Raw genomic sequence first — 20,536 nt, 5'->3', positions numbered from 1 at the left:
CTAATAAATTAGATGAACGAATAAATGGATGAGTGGATGAACCAACAAGCAAACAACATGTACATGCACACCTTCACCTCCTGCGAACACACTGTGCCAGTATCATGAGGAATGCGAAGAAACACAAGACGGATCCTTGCCTGAAGGTACTTAGAAGATGCAGTAGCGATGCATTCTAAGAGATGCATATCATGGTTCCTGGATAATATAGCTTACAGGAAGAAGGCTTCCCTTTCTCAAGAATACAGTTATAAAAATCTTTGTAAGCTGGAAGAAATATTTTTAAAAAGCAGAAGTCTGTAATTAAAATTATGCAGCCAGAATGCTTCACTACTCTCGGTGTGGATGTAGTGAAAACGTGTAGCCACCTGATGTTACACTACCGTTGACTTTTCAGTTTTACTCTTTGGCGGCTGACCTGAACTTGGCACGTTCTGTGTTAGATTGCTCAATCTGTCTGCTCCACAGAAAGCCACCTCCCTAACCACTACTTGTTGCTTTCTCTTTTCGAGTTAGCCTACACCCAAAGCCACTGTCAGGTGTCACAGGGATGAAACTTCAGAAGGTAAGTTAAAAAAAACAAAACAGAACAGGAACAAATGCTTTTCAAAACAGAATCTGATAAAGGCATTGGGGCAAGAATGCTAGGAAGGAAGCACCGCTTCGCAGGGTTCCCTATCTGGGGCGTGGAAGGGACTTACGGCCCTGTTTTTGTGGTGCCATAGACAGCGTGAGTGAAATGGGACAGAGTCTGGGGTCCCAAATGCCCTGAGAAGGAAGCAGGTTATGTTGTCTAGACAAGAGGAAATGCTTTATTTTTTGATGGGAGATTATTGGAATTTTAAAAGACAGATGATGGCTAGAAAATATAACTGAAGTTTTATTAATTCCTTGGCTTTTAAGAAGATTTTCTTCTTGCTGTTTCATTCTAAAAGTCTATCTTTAAACCCAAAGTGCAGATTAAAACTTAAATTAGTATAACCCACAAAGGAAAAGGCCTGTTGTTCATCGGGCCTCCTCTTTTCTCCCCCATCAGGGGCTGTAAACTTGGGGTGGATTCAGTATCATGTCTAAGATTTTTCTTACTTTCCTTTTGGTGAACATGGGGTTTATGGCTCTTTTATTTATTTTTCTTAATATTTATTTTGAGAGAGAGAAAGACGAAGTGTGAGTGGGGGAGGGGAAGAGAGAGAGGGAGACAGAATTGGAAGCAGGCTCCAGGCTCTGAGTTGTCAGCACAGAGCCTGATGCAGGGCTTGAACTCATGAGCCGTGGGATCATGACCTGAGCCGAAGTCAGACGCTTAACCGACTGAGCCATCCCGGGACTCCAGTACATGACTTCTTTAAATGAGTGTTTTATCATCATCTACAAATTCTGTAGGTTTCAGTGTTTGAAGCAGTTTTTTTCCTATATTGTGTTAGATTATTAAGGGATCCTTAAACCTGCCTTGCCATGAAAAAGCAACATAGACTTGACACGTACTTGTGGTTCGTGTTCTTCAAGACTTTGCCACCCATTGAGCTTTAGGGCTTTTGTGATTTTTTCAGGCTGTTTCCACTTTTCCCCTTTCCTCCCTCACAGAATGTAAGGTTGATCAACTAAGATGTATCAATTAAGAAATAAGACCAGATGTTTTGAGAAAAGATTGAACAATGATAATTTTAAAATGTCCTTTTAATTTTGATTTTTACACATTGTACACATTTTTATTGACCTAAACTATTTTATTATAATTACAGTTGAAAGTTGGCATTTTGACATATTTAAGAGACCACTTCCTTCCAACCTAGACCGTTATTTCTTGTGTGATACATGTTGGGCCTCTTAGCAGCCTATCCCATCCAATAGTTTGGTGCTCTCTCTGTGCCAATTTGAAGTCTCCAGGTCTGGCTCCGGCAACTATTGTAGAGGCCATTGGACCTGAGATTACACCAGAATTTCTTTTTTTTTTTTTTTCCCAACCTGAGATGATTTTGTTTTTCACAGCAACACTGTCCTATTTCTCACTGGTAGATCTGATATCTAGACCTCTCTTTGGGTTGACAGTCCTGATAAACTAACAAGAATAGTTTGCATGTGTATAGATTTTATATGCAAAGATTTTTTTCTCCTGATACTTTGTAGGTTATGTGTGGATTTTAATCAATGGCAAACTCAAATGGGTGGCAAAAAGCTGTGTAGATTCTAGAGCCTAAATGCCGACATTTAAATTCTTAATCCACGGCTACCTAAGTATGTGATCTTAGATAAGATGCTTAACTGCCATCTGCCTTAGTTTCCATGACTGTAAAGTAATGGTTTCTACCACACTGGGTTGTTATATGAGATAATTCATATGAATTGTTAACAGCAGGGCTTGTCACACAGCAAGTGCTCTTGTGTTTTTATCAAGTAGACAGAAAGAAGTAAGTGAATGCTCAACTCCCCCGGGAGACAGGGAGATGAAAATTAAAGTAACAATAAAATATCACTTTACACACATCAGATTATTAAAAGGTAGAAAATTGCACCTGGTTTCAGGGAAAAATACACTCCTAGAAGGCCTGTAGAAATGTGAATTGTGACAGCTTTTTTGGAAGCCAATCTAGCGAGATCTGTGACGTTTATTGTGGTATTTTCTAAACTGCCTACCACAGCCTGCCACACCCCACAGCATCCGGGCCCCTGGCAGGATATCTTGCTGACCCCTTTGTCTGCCTCCATCCTGGTGCCTCATCACACAGCAGTCACAATGCGCTGCCATCCGTTCCCAGTCACTCTCGTCTACCTGATTGCTCTTCTCTTGACACTGTCCCTGGCCTGCTCCCTCAAACCTTTCAGGTCTCTGATCAGTTAGCCCCTCAGAGAGGCCATCCTGACCACCGCATTTAAAGTAATAAGTAACTTTCTCTAACTTCTATCTCCTTATTTAGCTTTAGAAAAATACAACGTTATGTTGCAGGATAAATTGTTGTCTGTCCCCTCTCTAGAATGGGTATTCTGTGAGGGTGAGGACTTTGCTCACTGCTCCATTCCTAGAAGTCACTAAGTGCTAGAGGGCATCTAATAAACACCTGCTGCCCGAATGAATTTTGGATAGTAGCAGATGAACAAATAAACAGCAGGAATATGCCCATTGGTAAGAGAATGCTCAGATGAATTGAGAGATATAACATGAAGTCTTACCCAACTATGGAGAAGAATGCATTAGATTGATATCATTGAAGGGTTTCCAAAATGGATTAAGGAAGAAGTGCAGATGCAGAAATGTGTATATGACAGGACCCTAAGCAGTGACCACAGCTTCTATCTATCCACGATTTCATGAGAATGGGTACAGAAATAGCTTGCCAGATTGTAACGGTTGGTTATCTGGGGAAGAGTGTGCAGGATGATGGTTGAGCAGGGTGTGGAAAGGGAGTCAGAAGGTTGAAAGATGGCTGAAAGGCAACTAAAAAATTGCCAGTGTGAGATACAGCTTCGTGTGCACTGGTGGGTATGCTTCACGGCATCCTTCCCCACCCCCATCTTGACAGTGTCAGCCTCTGACTCCTGCTGGCTGATTTCGCCCCAGTTAAAGACTCTCCTTTGCAAGTCAGTGTTGATATTCTGCTAGAGGTTCCAGGAAGCATACTGAAGTCTTGCCTTTGTCTACCACTTAAAATCTCCTTGCATTCTCTGAAAAAGATACTTGTCTCTTACTATGTACTTTACGTTTGTTTTTCATGCAATGAGTCCTTGATGGTCTGTGGCTGTTACCCATCATCTTTGGGGAGTTCTGAAGAAACACTATGAAATTGATTCTTGACTGCTTGGGCCTTTTATGGTTCACTAGGGACCTTAAGGCTCCTGAGCCAGGGAGGTACACCTGGGAGGCTGACAACAGTGATTAATGGTAACATGTTTGCATACATAAAAAGAACTCTATGGAACTCTCAGAAATTTGGGGGGGAAAAACATCGAGTTAGAAATGGTATACATTCTGAAAATAAAGTCTCATTGTCTTAGAAACGCAAGAAAGCGGAGGCAGAATATACGGTTTGAATCATTAACAATACAATTCATGACCAGGAAAAAACGTATTTTCAGGTAAGAATGAATATATCCATTTTATCATGGCTTCCAGTCATCTGAGCTTTATATTCATTAGTCTTGGTTGTATTTCCTACCAGCTCTAAGGGTGGGATTATGTCCTATTTTCACAGACACTGGATGGCAGTTTTCAGTTACCCATTTGTCTTCACTTTAAATAGGATAATTTAGGGATACTAATTCTAAACTTAGGCTCCCTGAAGGAAAGATAAAATTTCATAGTGACTGATTTTAGAAGACACAAATGGTTTTGCTACAATAGAAGTGTGCTACTTGTCCTATCTTTACAGGGTTTCTGGCTTATGACTGTTCTAAAGATGACCATCAAAGGGGATGCCTGGGTGGCTCAGTCGGTTCAGTGACTGACTCTTGATATCGGCTCAGGTCATGATCCCAGGATTGTGGGATTGAGCCCCATGTTGGGCTTTAGGATGAGTGTAGAGCCTGTTTAAGATTCTCTCTCTCTCCTTTTCCCCCTCTCCTGTTACTTGCACACTCTCTCAGGAGCTTAACCGACTGAGCCACCCAGGCGCCCTCTCTCTAAAAAATTTAAAAAAAAAAAAGATGAACATCAGTGGTATAACTTGAGAAGAACATTAAAAATTATGCTAATACAAAGAAACTGAGCCAACACATACCACAAACCATTTGGACATTTTTAAGTTAGTTCAAAAATTATTTTTCTGAGAGGAGAAAAAGACGTTTAAATCCTGAAGTTGGGGGTGGGGGGAAATCCTAAGAATTTTTTTCTGAGCTGTAGGTTTCTTAAGCAATTTCTTCCATGAACATATTTATAAAACCAAACTCTTTTCCTTTTCTCAAAAACAAATGTGCATAATATGAAAAGGAGACATAAGGTGGGTGATAGACTAACACCATGTAACACCATGTAAGAATTCTGAATTTCAAACATGCGTTCTTAATAATCATCAATCAGCAACAAATTGCTGGTATTAGTAATTGTTTTCTTTCGCTACAAATACTGGGCTTTGACAATCACTTGTTTAGGACAGAAGTCTTGATTGTGTGAACTGGCAAAGCTCAAAAGAAATATGTCAAAAACTTAAAAAAAATGGAAATACTCTTTCACTTTTTTTTTTTTAAGCAACGTTGGAGGAAATCTGCAGTATATAAAGAGGGGTAAGTCAGGCTGCTGCTCTTCCTGTGGTCTCATGATTGACCTTTTACCTTTTGTTGCTTTAAATGAATTCCTCTGAAAAGGTGGAGGTAGGGAGGAGTTGGGGGGGGCGCTTTGCAGTGTCCTTTTTAAAATTAATGAGCTAGATTTCTTAAATAGGGAAGCCATGCTGAAAGCCCATGCTTTCAGAATTTTGGGGAAGTTTACATGTGTTGATGAGCTGAGAAGCTTACTTTCAGTATTAACATGTGGCAGTCCTTCCAGTCATGTTCTGACAAGCGTCAGTATAGACATTAGACTTCAGCTCAATGACTCTTGACAAGACAGGTTTCTATAGAGAGAACCCTCCAGTACCTTAGGGTTTTGCTTAATTGTAAAGTCTAACATCTTCACCCTTTTTAAGGTCTTGGAACTTAAAACAATTAAATAATATACCTCAATCTTATTAGTAGAGAAAATTAGTAGCAGAAGATGTATTGACTAACTACAATGGCCTTTCATCCTGAACACCTAGAGTCACCCTGGAGAATCTTTACAGTAATTGAAATAAAAGCCTTAGCAGACTCTTCTCTGTATTATAAATGTGTCTGTCAAGCAACATGCTCAGAAGCATATTAATGGACAGCTGTTTAAGATAATGTTCTTTATAAATGTCATTGACCTATCTACTCCATACTTCTAGTCTCTTCTAAGATTTATAATTTTCTGTTCTCATGTTAAAACTACATGAATATAATTCATTTCAGTAAAGGGTCACCAAAGAATAACAAACAGAATGTCTTTCTTTTAACTATACACATGTACTGATGTTATCTGCTACTCTCTAAATAATAGGAAGTGCTGAGAAATATGTTTAAACATAATTTAATTTGGAAAGCTCACTAAATGTCTTAATGTGATTCAGGTATGAAAATCATGAAACTAAAAAAATAAAAATAGGCGTATTGCTGGAAACATAATGAGCAATATGCAAGCATTTTTACCTGTGAATATGGAGATCTTTAAGAATTTAAAAACTTCATAACTAAAATTTGCTGTGTGGAGTAAAACTTTTAATATTTTATGACCCACACATTATTTATCTTATTGCAAAATTAATTTGAATAAATGCTTAATTTCTCTACCATCTCTTAATTCCATTCTGTTTTATATTCTTCCTATACACACACACACACACACACACACACACACACACACACACACAGACACTTTTTTCTTTACCACATGCAAACATGAATATTCTGATGAAAATTGAAAGATTGAGGTCGATATATAATTTCAGATAATGGCAGCTAGAAGCACTAAAATTTTATTTAGAACATGCAAAGAAAATGTTCCTAAAAATGAAAAAATCATACAGGCTAATTTTACATGATTATGAACACATAGATACAAATTATATACGTTTTATTATCCATAAACTATGATTTTGTTGAAGAATTTCTTCAGTGAATCATTTTGTTTAGCAAAATGCTTCTGTGACAATGAGACATATTCTTCCATTAATGTCATCTACATGAATAAAGCCTTTCCAAATCCTCTGGGTTTCTCAACCAATAAAATGGACCTCACTGTAGATACATCTGGGCTTTGTCCAGGGCGGGTGATACTGCAAAAGTCTGTGCATAAAGTCGGCTCCATCTAGGATGCTGAAGAGTCCCAGATATGAGGAATAGAGCTTCTCTGGGCTTCGGCATAATGGTGTATGTTCTGGTTGCAAATTATATCTTAATTTACTTTTGTTTACTTTCAACTAGACAGGATGTCTATATGATTCATGTAGAATGAGCCCTGGCTCTAGGCCAAGTGGGAAGTTCAGAATCTTTCTTGTATTTCATTTTCTAGAGCTTTTCCCCACAAGTTTTATATACTGCTCAGTAAGCGATAACCATAAGTTTGTTTTTGCTTGTTTTCCTGAAAGCAACCTCTCAAGTAAATGTGTTAGATATCGGAACTGATTGGCTGTCACTTTACATATTATTAGGACACAGTTACAGGTATCCCCCTCATTTTGAATGTCTGTCTGTGCCGCTTTGCTTTCACTTGAGACCTATACTGGTACCTGTTTTCACTGAGAGAAATATGAAGAGAACTTTTGCTTTTAGAAAAGCCAAAAACCAAAAATAGCAGTGTTTGTTTCACAGTGATAGAGGCTGTGTGCACCCCAGCAATGAGAGCAGGCCCCACCAAGCTCTTTCCCAGGAACCACGCCCAGTATCTCAGCATCGAGCCGCCATAGCTTTGAACTGTGTCTGAGAGTATCTGTGCTTCATCTAGGTGTATTTTGTGCTTCCATTTAAGATTTCCTAAGGTATCAGAAAAGCCTGAGAGAGGTTATTTTTGAGGTCTAGGAATGCTCAACATCTTTTCCATGTAAATTAACGGTAATGGCATTTTTGCTTTTCTCCATTCTGGCTTACAAAAGTTTTCATGGCAGCACTCTACTTTCGGATAGTGAGAGCAAAGTGTTTTCCTTGTTAATAGACTTGCTTCTTGTGGAATGGACATGACTTCTGAGCCATTAAAAATAACATAGTGTCTTGGTCTGCATCTTCCAGATCCAGTACAAATTAGCCAAGAAACTGAGGCAGGCAGAGATGTTTTGGCTCCAAAAGGGAGAGTTGTCTTTCTTTTGCAGAACTACACATAGTTTATGAAGCTGGAGGGATGGGGGATAAGATTGTCCAGGAAGAGAGAAGAGAAAGAAAAGGGTAGAAAATAGAAGCAGGCCAATTCAAAATGAGAGCTGAGAAGGAAAAGCTCAGACACTGAAAAGTAATAGCCAGCTAAGTAAGAAGGGTGGAAACCCGGCAGTAGGAAAAGGGGGTTGGGAGAAGATGGCAGCCATCTCTCATGTCAAGGGTTGCAGCAAAAGCTCAGTGATGGGGGACAGGAGCGAGCTCAGGGAAGCTGGTACCTGGGACTTCATGGGGGTGTTGAGAGAGCAGTTTCAGAAGAGTGACTGGCTGAGAGGAACAGAATTGAAGCCGGGGAGCACGAACAGCACCTGCAGAAATACCTGATAATGGGCAGGAAGAAGCAGAGCCGGTAGTCTGAGCTAGAGAGAAGATTGAGGGAAGAGGTGCCCTTCATATTTTGTTTCTGGAAATAAAAACTCCAGTTCTGATCCACTTCTGAGGATTTCATCTAAAAGGTTCCTGTGGTATCTAGAAGGTTTCAGGGCTATCACTTTAATATAACAAAATAGACATAGAATGGACAAAGTTAATTTAAAGAGTCGCTTGGAATAAATTATATTAAGCTTAGACACAAATTTTACTTATTTTTGAACTCTGATGAGCTTGATTTTGGACACACACATATCTCATGAGTATCAATTCAAACAACAGTGTTCACCGGCTGCCTGGGCGGCTCAGTCGGTTAAGCAGCTGACTTTGGCTCTGGTCATGATCTTGTGGTCCATGAATTCGAACCCCGTGTCGGGCTATGTCTGTGCTGACAGCTCAGAGCCTGGAGCCTGCTTCAGATCTTGTGTCTCCCTCTCTCTCTCTCTGCCCCTTCCCCACTCACACTCTTTCCAAAGTGAATAAATGCTTAAAAACATTAAAATGACAATGTTCACACCTGCATTTCTGTGACTACATTGTATCAATACTCTGTTGATGATACTTGGCAAGTAAAACACTTAGTTTAACATTAATTTAGAATGCATTTTATCTTCAGAATATGCTAGCATGTATCATAGAAATATAAGAAAATATTTTCTCTATAGTGGAGAGTTTTGAGTGGCACTTTTGAAAATAGTTAACATTGGGGACAAAAGACAACTTCTATAAGTTAAGATGAATAACTGTGTGAAATGCTAAGGACTGATGAAAAGGAACATGTATAAAAGGACACAGTAATTGCTAAGTTATAAATTATCTTACATAAATCTGTATTCCTACTGGTTCAGCCTGTAGTGAAAACAATGATGATGAGATACTTCAAACTTGATACTGGTTGGATTTAAACAACGTAAGAAGACCAAAGAGTTTGTCATGAACCTCTTTCTCCTAATCATCTAAATTTTGGTGTCTCTTAAAGCAGAATCCCAGGTCCCCATCTCTTTTCTGAGTCCTCTCTCCCTAGGTGGCCTCATTCATTCCTCCTAGGTACCTTCCACACACTAGTGAGTACCACATTTAGATCTGCAGCAAACATGCTTCTCTAACTCCTTTTCTTCCTCATCCTCCTGCATTTCCTTTTCCACTTAACAGCTTAATCGAGAAATAATTCACATAAAATAAATGGCCCATATTTAAAATGTAAAATGTAGTAAGTTTTGACATATGTATTTGCCTGTGAAACCATCACCACAAACAAGAGTGAACTTAATGATACCTCCAAAAGCTCCCTCATACTTTTTCTAATTCCTTTCATTTTTCCCGCCCCCTCACTAGTCTCTAGGCAACCAAAATGCTGTTTTGTCGCCGTGCATTAGTTTACATATTCTAGAATTGTATATAAATGGAAAGATTTGATATAATGAATGGAAAGTTTCTTTCGTACTTAAAGGGTTTCAGGGCTGTAGCTTTACGATGACAAAATATAACTCAAAAAGGTTAAACAGCTATTTGAAATAATATTTTTACCTTTTTTTTGGGGGGGGGTCTGGCTTTTCTTTGCTCATGCTAACTATTCTGTGATTCACCCATGTTGTTGCATTTATCAATAGTTCATTCCTTCTTATCGCTGAGAAGTAGCATTCCACCGTACTGGTATTCCATTGTATGAATACACTATAATTCATTTATCCATTCACCTGCTGATGGGCATTTGAGTTGCTTCCAATTTTTGGCTATTACACATAAAGTGGCTATAAATATTTGTGTAGGGCTTTGTATGGATATATGTTTTAATTTATCTTGGGTAATATTGAGGAATGGAATGGCTGGATCACATGGTAGGCATATGTTAAAAACTGGGGGAAGCTGCCGAATTGTTTTCTAATGTCGTTGCGCCTTTGTTATTCTCACCACCAGGGTAGGAGAGCTCTAGCTATTCCTTAGACTTGTCAACACTTGTTATGGTCAGAATTTTAATTTTAGTTCTAATAGGTGTGTACTGTTATCTCATTGTAGTTTTAATTTGCATTTCCCTAATAACATGTAATGTTGAGTTTCTTTTCTGTGTTTATTTCCTACATGCATATCATTTTTTGGTACAGTATCTGTTCAAAGTATTTGCCTATTTTTTAATTGGGATGTGTCTTACTGAGATACAAGTCTTTTACCAGACATATGATTTGCAAATGCTTTTTCCCAGTCTGTGGCTTGTCTCTTTATTCTCTTAGCAGCACCTTTCAAAGAGGCAATGTCTTTAGTTTTTTTTTTTTTTATATGAAGTTTATTGACACATTGGTTTCCATACAACACCCAGTGCTCATCCCAAAAGGTGCCCTCCTCAATACCCATCACCCACCCGCCCCTCCCTCCCACCCCCCATCAACCCTCAGTTTGTTCTCAGTTTTTAACAGTCTCTTATGCTTTGGCTCTCTCCCACTCTAACGTCCTTTTTTTTTTTTTTTTTTTTTTTCCTTTCCTTCCCCTCCCCCATGGGTTCCTGTTAAGTTTCTCAGGATCCACATAAGAGTGAAACCATATGGTATCTGTCTTTCTCTGTATGGCTTATTTCACTTAGCATCACACTCTCCAGTTCCATCCACGTTGCTACAAAAGGCCATATTTCATTTTTTCTCATTGCCACGTAGTATTCCATTGTGTATATAAACCACAATTTCTTTATCCATTCATCAGTTGATGGACATTTAGGCTCCTTCCATAATTTGGCTATTGTTGAGAGTGCTGCTATGAACATTGGGGTACAAGTGCCCCTATGCATCAGTACTCCTGTATCCCTTGGGTAGATTCCTAGCAGTGCTATTGCTGGGTCATAGGGTAGGTCTATTTTTAATTTTCTGAGGAACCTCCACACTGCTTTCCAGAGCGGCTGCACCAATTTGCATTCCCACCAACAGTGCAAGAGGGTTCCCGTTTCTCCACATCCTCTCCAGCATCTATAGTCTCCTGATTTGTTCATTTTGGCCACTCTGACTGGCGTGAGGTGATACCTGAGTGTGGTTTTGATTTGTATTTCCCTGATAAGGAGCGACGCTGAACATCTTTTCATGTGCCTGTTGGCCATCTGGATGTCTTCTTTAGAGAAGTGTCTATTCATGTTTTCCTGCCCATTTCTTCACTGGGTTATTTGTTTTTCGGGTGTGGAGTTTGGTGAGCTCTTTATAGATTTTAGATACTAGCCCTTTGTCCGATATGTCATTTGCAAATATCTTTTCCCATTCCGTTGGTTGCCTTTTAGTTTTGTTGGTTGTTTCCTTTGGTGTGCAGAAGCTTTTTATCTTCATAAGGTCCCAGTAATTCACTTTTGCTTTTAATTCCCTTGCCTTTGGGGATGTGTCGAGTAAGAGATTGCTACGTCTGAGGTCAGAGAGGTCTTTTCCTGCTTTCTCCTCTAAGGTTCTGATGGTTTCCTGTCTCACATTTAGGTCCTTTATCCATTTTGAGTTTATTTTTGTAAATGGTGTGAGAAAGTGGTCTAGTTTCAACCTTCTGCATGTTGCTGTCCAGTTCTCCCAGCACCATTTGTTAAAGAGGCTGTCTTTTTTCCATTGGATGTTCTTTCCTGCTTTGTCAAAGATGAGTTGGCCATATGTTTGTGGGTCTAGTTCTGGGGTTTCTATTCTATTCCATTGGTCTGTGTGTCTGTTTTTGTGCCAATACCATGCTGTCTTGATGATGACAGCTTTGTAGTAGAGGCTGAAGTCTGGGATTGTGATGCCTCCTGCTTTGGTCTTCTTCTTCAAAATTCCTTTGGCTATTCGGGGCCTTTTGTGGTTCCATATGAATTTTAGGATTGCTTGTTCTAGTTTCGAGAAGAATGCTGGTGCAATTTTGATTGGGATTGCATTGAATGTGTAGATAGCTTTGGGTAGTATTGACATTTTGACAATATTTATTTTTCCAATCCATGAGCAGGGAATGTCTTTCCATTTCTTTAAATCTTCTTCAATTACCTTCATAAGCTTTCTATAGTTTTCAGCATACAGATCCTTTACATCTTTGGTTAGATTTATTCCTAGGTATTTTATGCTTCTTGGTGCAATTGTGAATGGGATCAGTTTCTTTATTTGTCTTTCTGTTGCTTCATTGTTAGTGTATAAGAATGCAACTGATTTCTGTACATTGATTTTGTATCCTGCAACTTTGCTGAATTCATGTATCAGTTCTAGCAGACTTTTGGTGGAGTCTATCGGATTTTCCATGTATAATATCATGTCATCTGCAAAAAGCGAAAGCTTGACTTCATCTTTGCCAATTTTGATGCCTTTGATTTCCTTTTGTTGTCTGATTGCTGATGCTAGAACTTCCAGCACTATGTTAAACAACAGCGGTGAGAGTGGGCATCCCTGTCGTGTTCCTGATCTCAGGGAAAAAGCTCTCAGTTTTTCCCCGTTGAGGATGATGTTAGCTGTGGGCTTTTCATAAATGGCTTTTATGACCTTTAAGTATGTTCCTTCTATCCCGACTTTCTCAAGGGTTTTTATTAAGAAAGGGTGCTGGATTTTGTCAAAGGCCTTTTCTGCATCGATTGACAGGATCATATGGTTCTTCTCTTTTTTTTTGTTAATGTGATGTATCACGTTGATTGATTTGCGAGTGTTGAACCAGCCCTGCATCCCAGGAATGAATCCCACTTGATCATGGTGAATAATTCTTTTTATATGCTGTTGAATTCGATTTGCTAGTATCTTATTGAGAATTTTTGCATCCATATTCATCAGGGATATTGGCCTGTAGTTCTCTTTTTTTACTGGGTCTCTGTCTGGTTTAGGAATCAAAGTAATACTGGCTTCATAGAATGAGTCTGGAAGTTTTCCTTCCCTTTCTATTTCTTGGAATAGCTTGAGAAGGATAGGTATTATCTCTGCTTTAAACGTCTGGTAGAACTCCCCTGGGAAGCCATCTGGTCCTGGACTCTTATTTGTTGGGAGATTTTTGATAACCGATTCAATTTCTTCGCTGGTTATGGGTCTGTTCAAGCTTTCTATTTCCTCCTGATTGAGTTTTGGAAGAGTGTGGGTGTTCAGGAATTTGTCCATTTCTTCCAGGTTGTCCAATTTGTTGGCATATAATTTTTCATAGTATTCCCTGATAATTGTTTGTATCTCTGAGGGATTGGTTGTAATAATTCCATTTTCATTCATGATTTTATCTATTTGGGTCATCTCCCTTTTCTTTTTGAGAAGCCTGGCTAGAGGTTTGTCAATTTTGTTTATTTTTTCAAAAAACCAACTCTTGGTTTCGTTGATCTGCTCTACAGTTTTTTTAGATTCTATATTGTTTATTTCTGCTCTGATCTTTATTATTTCTCTTCTTCTGCTGGGTTTAGGCTGCCTTTGCTGTTCTGCTTCTATTTCCTTTAGGTGTGCTGTTAGATTTTGTATTTGGGATTTTTCTTGTTTCTTGAGATAGGCCTGGATTGCAATGTATTTTCCTCTCAGGACTGCCTTCGCTGCGTCCCAAAGCGTTTGGATTGTTGTATTTTCATTTTCGTTTGTTTCCATATATTTTTTGATTTCTTCTCTAATTGCCTGGTTGACCCACTCATTCGTTAGTAGGGTGTTCTTTAACCTCCATGCTTTTGGAGGTTTTCCAGACTTTTTCCTGTGGTTGATTTCAAGCTTCATAGCATTGTGGTCTGAAAGTATGCATGGTATAATTTCAATTCTTGTAAACTTATGAAGGGCTGTTTTGTGACCCAGTATATGATCTATCTTGGAGAATGTTCCATGTGCACTCGAGAAGAAAGTATATTCTGTTGCTTTGGGATGCAGAGTTCTAAATATATCTGTCAAGTCCATCTGATCCAGTGTCTCATTCAGGGCCCTTGTTTCTTTATTGACCGTGTGTCTAGATGATCTATCCATTTCTGTAAGTGGGGTGTTAAAGTCCCCAGCAATTACCACATTCTTATCAATAAGGTTGCTTCTGTTTATGAGTAATTGTTTTATATATTTGGGGGCTCCGGTATTCGGCGCATAGACATTTATAATTGTTAGCTCTTCCTGATGGATAGACCCTGTAACTATTATATAATGTCCTTCTTCATCTCTTGTTACAGCCTTTAATTTAAAGTCTAGTTTGTCTGATATAAGTATGGCTACTCCAGCTTTCTTTTGGCTTCCAGTAGCATGATAAATAGTTCTCCATCCCCTCACTCTCAATCTACAGGTGTCCTCAGGTCTAAAATGAGTCTCTTGTAGACAGCAAATAGATGGGTCTTGTTTTTTTATCCATTCTGATACCCTATGTCTTTTGGTTGGCGCATTTAATCCATTTACATTCAGCGTTATTATAGAAAGATACGGGTTTAGAGTCATTGTGATGTCTGTATGTTTTATGCTTGTAGTGATGTCTCTGGTACTTTGTCTCACAGGGTCCCCCTTAGGATCTCTTGTAGGGCTGGTTTAGTGGTGACAAATTCCTTCAGTTTTTGTTTGTTTGGGAAGACCTTATCTCTCCTTCTATTCTAAATGACAGACTTGCTGGATAAAGGATTCTCGGCTGCATATTTTTGCTGTCTAGCACCCTGAAAATCTCGTGCCAATTCTTTCTGGCCTGCCAAGTTTCAAAAGAGAGATCAGTCACGAGTCTTCTAGGTCTCCCTTTATATGTGAGGGCACGTTTACCCCTTGCTGCTTTCAGAATTTTCTCTTTATCCTTGTATTTTGCCAGTTTCACTATGATGTGTCGTGCAGAAGATCGATTCAAGTTACGTCTGAAGGGAGTTCTCTGTGCCTCTTGGATTTCAATGCCTTTTTCCTTCCCCAGTTCAGGGAAGTTCTCAGCTATTATTTCTTCAAGTACCCCTTCAGCACCTTTCCCTCTCTCTTCCTCCTCTGGGATACCAATTATGCGTATATTATTTCTTTTTAGTGTATCACTTAGTTCTCTAATTTTCCCCTCATACTCCTGGATTTTTTTATCTCTCTTTTTCTCAGCTTCCTCTTTTTCCATAACTTTATCTTCTAGTTCACCTATTCTCTCCTCTGCCTCTTCCATCCGAGCCGTGGTGGTTTGCATTTTGTTTTCCATTTCCTTTAAAGCGTTTTTCAGCTCCTCGTGACTGTTCCTTAGTCCCCTGATGTCTGTAGCAAGAGATTCTCTGCTGTCCTGTATGCTGTTTTCCAGCCCAGCGATTAATTTTATGACTATTATTCTAAATTCACTTTCTGTTATATTATTTAAATCCTTTTTGATCAGCTCATTAGCTGTTGTTATTTCCTGGAGATTCTTCTGAGGGGAATTCTTCCGCTTGGTCATTTTGGATAGTCCCTGGTGTGGTGAGGGCCTGCAGGGCACTTCCCCTGTGCTGTGGTGTACAACTGGAGTTGGTGGGCGGGGCCGCAGTCAGTCCTGATGTCTGCCTCCAGCCCACCGCTGGGGCCACAGTCAGACTGGTGTGTGCCTTCTCTTCCCCTCTCCTAGGGGCGGGATTCACTGTAGGGTGGCGTGGCCCGTCTGGGCTACTTGCACACTGCCAGGCTTGTGATGCTGGGGATCTGGCGTATTAGCTGGGGTGGGAAGGCAAGGTGCACGGCGGCAGGGGGGGCAGGCTTAGCTCGCTTCTCCTTAGGTGATCCACTTCAGGAGGGGCCCTGTGCAGCCGGAGGGAGTCAGATCGCTGCCGGAGGTTTGGCTCCGCAGAAGCACAGAGTTGGGTGTTCGCGCGGAACGAGCAATTTCCCTGGCCGGAGCCGGTTCCCTTTGGGATTTTGGCTGGGGGATGGGCGGGGGAGATGGCGCTGGCTAGCGCCTTTGTTCCCCGCCAAACTGAGCTCTGTCGTCCGGGGGCTCCGCAGCTCACCCTCCCTTTGTCCTCCAGCCTTCCCGCTTTCCGAGCAGAGCTGTTAACTTATGACCTCCCAGACGCTAAGTCGCGCTTGCTGTCGGAACACAGTCCGTCAGGCCCCTCCGCTTTTGCAAGCCGGACTCGGGGGCTCTGCTTGGCCGGCGAGCCGCCCCTCCGCCCCGGCTCCCTCCCGCCAGTCCGTGGAGCGCGCACCGCCTCGCCGCCCTTCCTACCCTCTTCCGTGGGCCTCTCGTCTGCACTTGGGTCCGGTGACTCTGTTCTGCTAATCCTCTGGCTGTTTTCTGGGTTATTTAGGCAGGTGTAGGTGGAATCTAAGTGATCAGCAGGACGCGCGGTGAGCCCAGCGTCCTCCTACGCCGCCATCTTCCCAGAATCCCTCGCAATGTCTTTAGTTTTGATAAAGTACAATTGACTGATCTTTTGTTTTCTGTTATCACATTTTTGGTGTCGCATTTTAAAAATATTTGCCTAAACCAGAGTCATAACAATTTTCTCCTGTATTTGCTTTCAGAATTTTTATAATGCTATGTTCTACACTTAAATATAAGGCCCATTTTGAATTAATTATCAATAGTATTTTTTGGTATGAGGTATGGATCAAACTTCATTTTTCTGCATATGGTATCCAGTTGTTCCAAAACTGCTTTTGGAAAGACTATTCTTTCTCAATTGAGATGCCTTTTCACCTTTGCCAAAAACAAAATACAAAAACAAAAGCAAACACAGTTGTTTATATAGATGTAGGTCTTTTTCTGAACTCTTTTCTGTTTCATTGATCTATATGTGTGTTTTCATGCCAGTACCACATGAATTTCATTAATGTAGCTTATACTGAAATCAGGTAGTGTTACTCTTTTTTTTTTAAATCAAATTTTATTTATTTATTTATTTATTTATTTATTATTTATTTATTTTTCAGGAATAGAATTTAGTGATTCATCATTTACATATAACACCCAATGCTCATCCCAACCAGTGTCCTCCTTAATGCCCCTTGCCTTTCCCCCAACCCGACACCCACCAGCAACCATAAATTTGTTCTGTGTATTTAGGAGTCTCTCATGGTTTGTCTCCCTCTCTGTTTTTATCTTATTTTTGCTTCCCTTCCCCTATGTTTATCTATTTTGTATCTTAAATTCCACATATGAATGAAATCATATGATATTTGTCTTTCTCTGACTTATTTTGCTTAGCATAATACACTCTAGTTCCATCCACATTGTTGCAAATGGCCAGATTTCATTCTTTTTGATTGCCAAGTAGTTTTCCATTGTGTGTATATATATGTATGTATACACATGTATGTATGTACACATCTATATATACATGACATCTTCTTTATCCATTCATCAGTCAATGGATATTTGGGCTCTTCCCATACTTTGACTATTGTCAATAGTGCTGCTATGAACACTGGGGTGCATGTGCCTCTTCGAATCAGCATTTTTGTATCCTTTGGATAAATACCTAGTAGTACAATTGTATCCTTTGTATCCTTTGGATAAGGTAGTGTTACTCTTATAGCTTTTCCCCCCAAACATATTTTGGGTATTCTAGGTCTTTTCATTTCCTTATGAATTTTAGAATGATCTCAGTGAAGCTATGTTTATTTTACAGTTCTTTTTTTCTCATTCTTTCATTTTGATAATTTCGATTGATTGCCATATCTTTAAGTTCATTAAGTCTTTTCTTCCGCAATGACTAATCTGCCGTTCATACAATTCAGTGTAGTTTTCATCTCAGACATTGTCGTTTTCATCTTCAGAAATGTTGTCTTTTATTATGTCTTGATCTTTGAGTTTTTGAAAATATGGAAAACAATTTTATAATAATTAATATTCTAGAATGCTAATTCTAAAATCTGTGTAATTTCTAGGTCAGTTTCATTGATTGGCTTTGATTCATTTTTTTCCCCTATAATGGGTCATATTTTTCTGGTGCTTTGCATGTCTTGTAATTTTTGAATTGATGCCAGGCATTGTAAATTTTACCTTGCTCCTGTTAGATTTTTTTTATTATTATAATCCTGAGCTTTGTTTTTGGATGCCTTTACGTCATTTGGAAACCATTTGATTCTCTTAAATCTTTAAAGATTTATTAGGTGGTATCAGAGCAGTGTTTAGAGCAATGACCATTACTGTAGCAAGATCTTCTGAGTACTTACCTAATGCCCCATCAATTATAGTCTGGCTTTTGTGTACAGGACTGTTCCCAGCCCATGAAAACTCTAAGTTTTATTCCCTCCCATCCTTCCAGGTTGTTCCTTCTCAGTGCTCAAGTAGTTTCTTCAAATGCATGTAATGGTCAGTGCTCTCCTGAACACTTAAAGGAGTTCTCTGTAGATTTCCAGAGTTCTCTCTTAGTGCAGCTCTCTTTTCTCCAGTTTTCTGTCCTATGAACTCTAGCCTTCTTGATTTTCCTATACAGTTAGCTCTATCTACTCAACACAGGGCATCTGCCATGTTCCCTTTCCCTGTGCCACCTCGTGGGAACTTTCTCAGGGATTTAAATGAGATCATATTAAGACTCAGCTCATATCAAATGTCTCGGAAAAGATATTTCATAATTGGTTATTGTGTTGTTCCAACTTCATTTTGGTTGCATGTGGAAGCCTTGTCTAGCTAGCTTCTTGATCTGTCTACTTGGATGATTCACAGTTGTCTTAAACTCTTAACGCTGCTTTTCCCCTCAGTATGTGATACCAGCAAACACAAGTTGCTCAAACTTAAATCTGAAAATCGTTCTTGACTTCTCCTTCCTCTTCATGACCAATACCCAATCCTTCAGCAAATCATAGATTATACCTCCATAGTATATCTTAAGTGTATATTCATTTCTCTTCATCCCTACCTCTGTCATCCTAGTTGAGGGTACAGACATCTTTCATTGAGATTACCATAACAGTCTCCTAACTAGTCTCCCTATTCCTTCCTTTGCTTCCTCTTTATCCCATCATAATCATTTATTATATAGAAGTTTTGTGAACTTTTAAAACTGTAAACCAAGTCAAATCATATTTTAAAAAAATCCTTCTCATTGCACATAAAATAAAAATCCAAACACCCTATAATGTCCTACAAGATATAAGAGATTTGTCCAACATTACCTTGAACTCTTCACATGCTTCTTTTTTTCTTAAAGTTTCATTTATTTTGAGAGAGAGTGAGCATACAAATAGGGGAGGGGCAGAAAGAGAGAGAGAGAGAGAGAGAGAGAGAGAGAGAATTCCAGGCAGGCTCAGAACTGGCAGCATGGAGCCCAATGCAGGGCTCAAACCCACGAATCATGAGATCATGACCTGAGCCAAAACCAGGAGTCAGACTGTTAACTAACTGAGTCACCCAGGTGCCCCCACATCCTTCTTAACTAGGCTTGAGTCACACTGGCAACTCTACTTTCTAGAAAACTCCAAACTCTTTCCTACTTTAGAGACTTACCACCACGTGGAATGTTTTTCCCTTTGTTTTGTGGTATGACTGATGTTCTCTCATTTTCCACGTCTTGACCTAAATAATAATACCTCTGAAGTCAAGCTTCCACTAACTTTTTGTTTTTGTTTTTGCTTTGTTTTTTGTTTTGTTTTTAATTTGTTTTTTAATTTTTTAAAATTTACATCCAAATTAGTTAGCATATAGTGCAACAATGATTTCAGGAGTAGATTCCTTAGTGCTCCTTACCCATTTAGCCCATGCCCCCTCCCACAATGCATCCAGTAACCCTCAGTTTGTTCTCCATATTTATGAGTTTCTTCTGTTTTGTCCCTCTCCCTGTTTTTATATTATTTTTGCTTCCCTTCCCTTATGGTCATCTGTTTTGTCTCTTAAAGTCCTCATATGAGTGAAGTCATATGATATTTGTCTTCCTCTGACTAATTTCACTTAGAATAATACCTTCTAGTTCCATCCATGTAGTTGCAAATGGCAAGATTTCATTCTTTTTGATTGCCGAGTAATACTCCATTGTATGTATTGTATGTATGTATGTATGTGTGTATGTATATATATACATGTATACACACACCACATCTTCTTTTTCCAGTCATCCATCGATGGACATTTGGGCTCTTTCCATACTTTGGCTATTGTTGATAGTGCTGTTAGAAACATGGGGGTGCATGTGTCCCTTCGAAACAGCACACCTGTATCCCGTGGATAAATGCCTAGTAGTGCAATTGCTGGGTCGTAGGGTAGGTTCTATTTTTAGTTTTTTGAGGAACCTCCATACTGTTTTCCAGAGTGGCTGCACCAGCTTGCATTCCCATCCACTAACTTTTCATCTAAGTACTCTGGTTTTCTATCATAGTGCCTTGCCTGTTATCTTCATGGAACTTAATCATCTTGCACTTATATTCTGTAATTATTTATTTATTTACATGTTTCATGTCTTTCTCTACTAGGTTGTAAACTTTGGGGGGTCTGAAACATATCT

The 20,536-nt window shown here is 39.4% G+C and overlaps 2 long non-coding RNA genes across 2 annotated transcripts in view; one reads left to right on the top strand and one right to left on the bottom strand.

The window, feature by feature from the left end:
* The first annotated feature begins 500 nt into the window (after positions 1 to 500).
* Positions 501 to 20,536, top strand: part of LOC124516541 (uncharacterized) — a 166,876-nt gene continuing 146,840 nt past the window's right edge. The window contains exon 1 of the long non-coding RNA XR_006963063.1: positions 501 to 565. This is a non-coding gene — a long non-coding RNA (uncharacterized LOC124516541). The remainder of the gene's footprint in view (positions 566 to 20,536) is intronic.
* The window catches only part of LOC124516539 (uncharacterized), a 45,970-nt gene continuing 42,971 nt past the window's right edge, over positions 17,538 to 20,536 (bottom strand). The window contains exon 4 of the long non-coding RNA XR_006963060.1: positions 17,538 to 17,900. This is a non-coding gene — a long non-coding RNA (uncharacterized LOC124516539). The remainder of the gene's footprint in view (positions 17,901 to 20,536) is intronic.

This window comes from Lynx rufus, unplaced genomic scaffold (assembly GCF_022079265.1).
Source record: "Lynx rufus isolate CCGP_SWC_20201006 ecotype Redwood Valley unplaced genomic scaffold, mLynRuf1.p SCAF_2, whole genome shotgun sequence".
Taxonomy (NCBI): domain Eukaryota; kingdom Metazoa; phylum Chordata; class Mammalia; order Carnivora; family Felidae; genus Lynx; species Lynx rufus.
The sequence above is the reverse complement of the archived record's forward strand: the minus strand, read 5'-3'. Positions and strand labels throughout refer to the sequence as shown.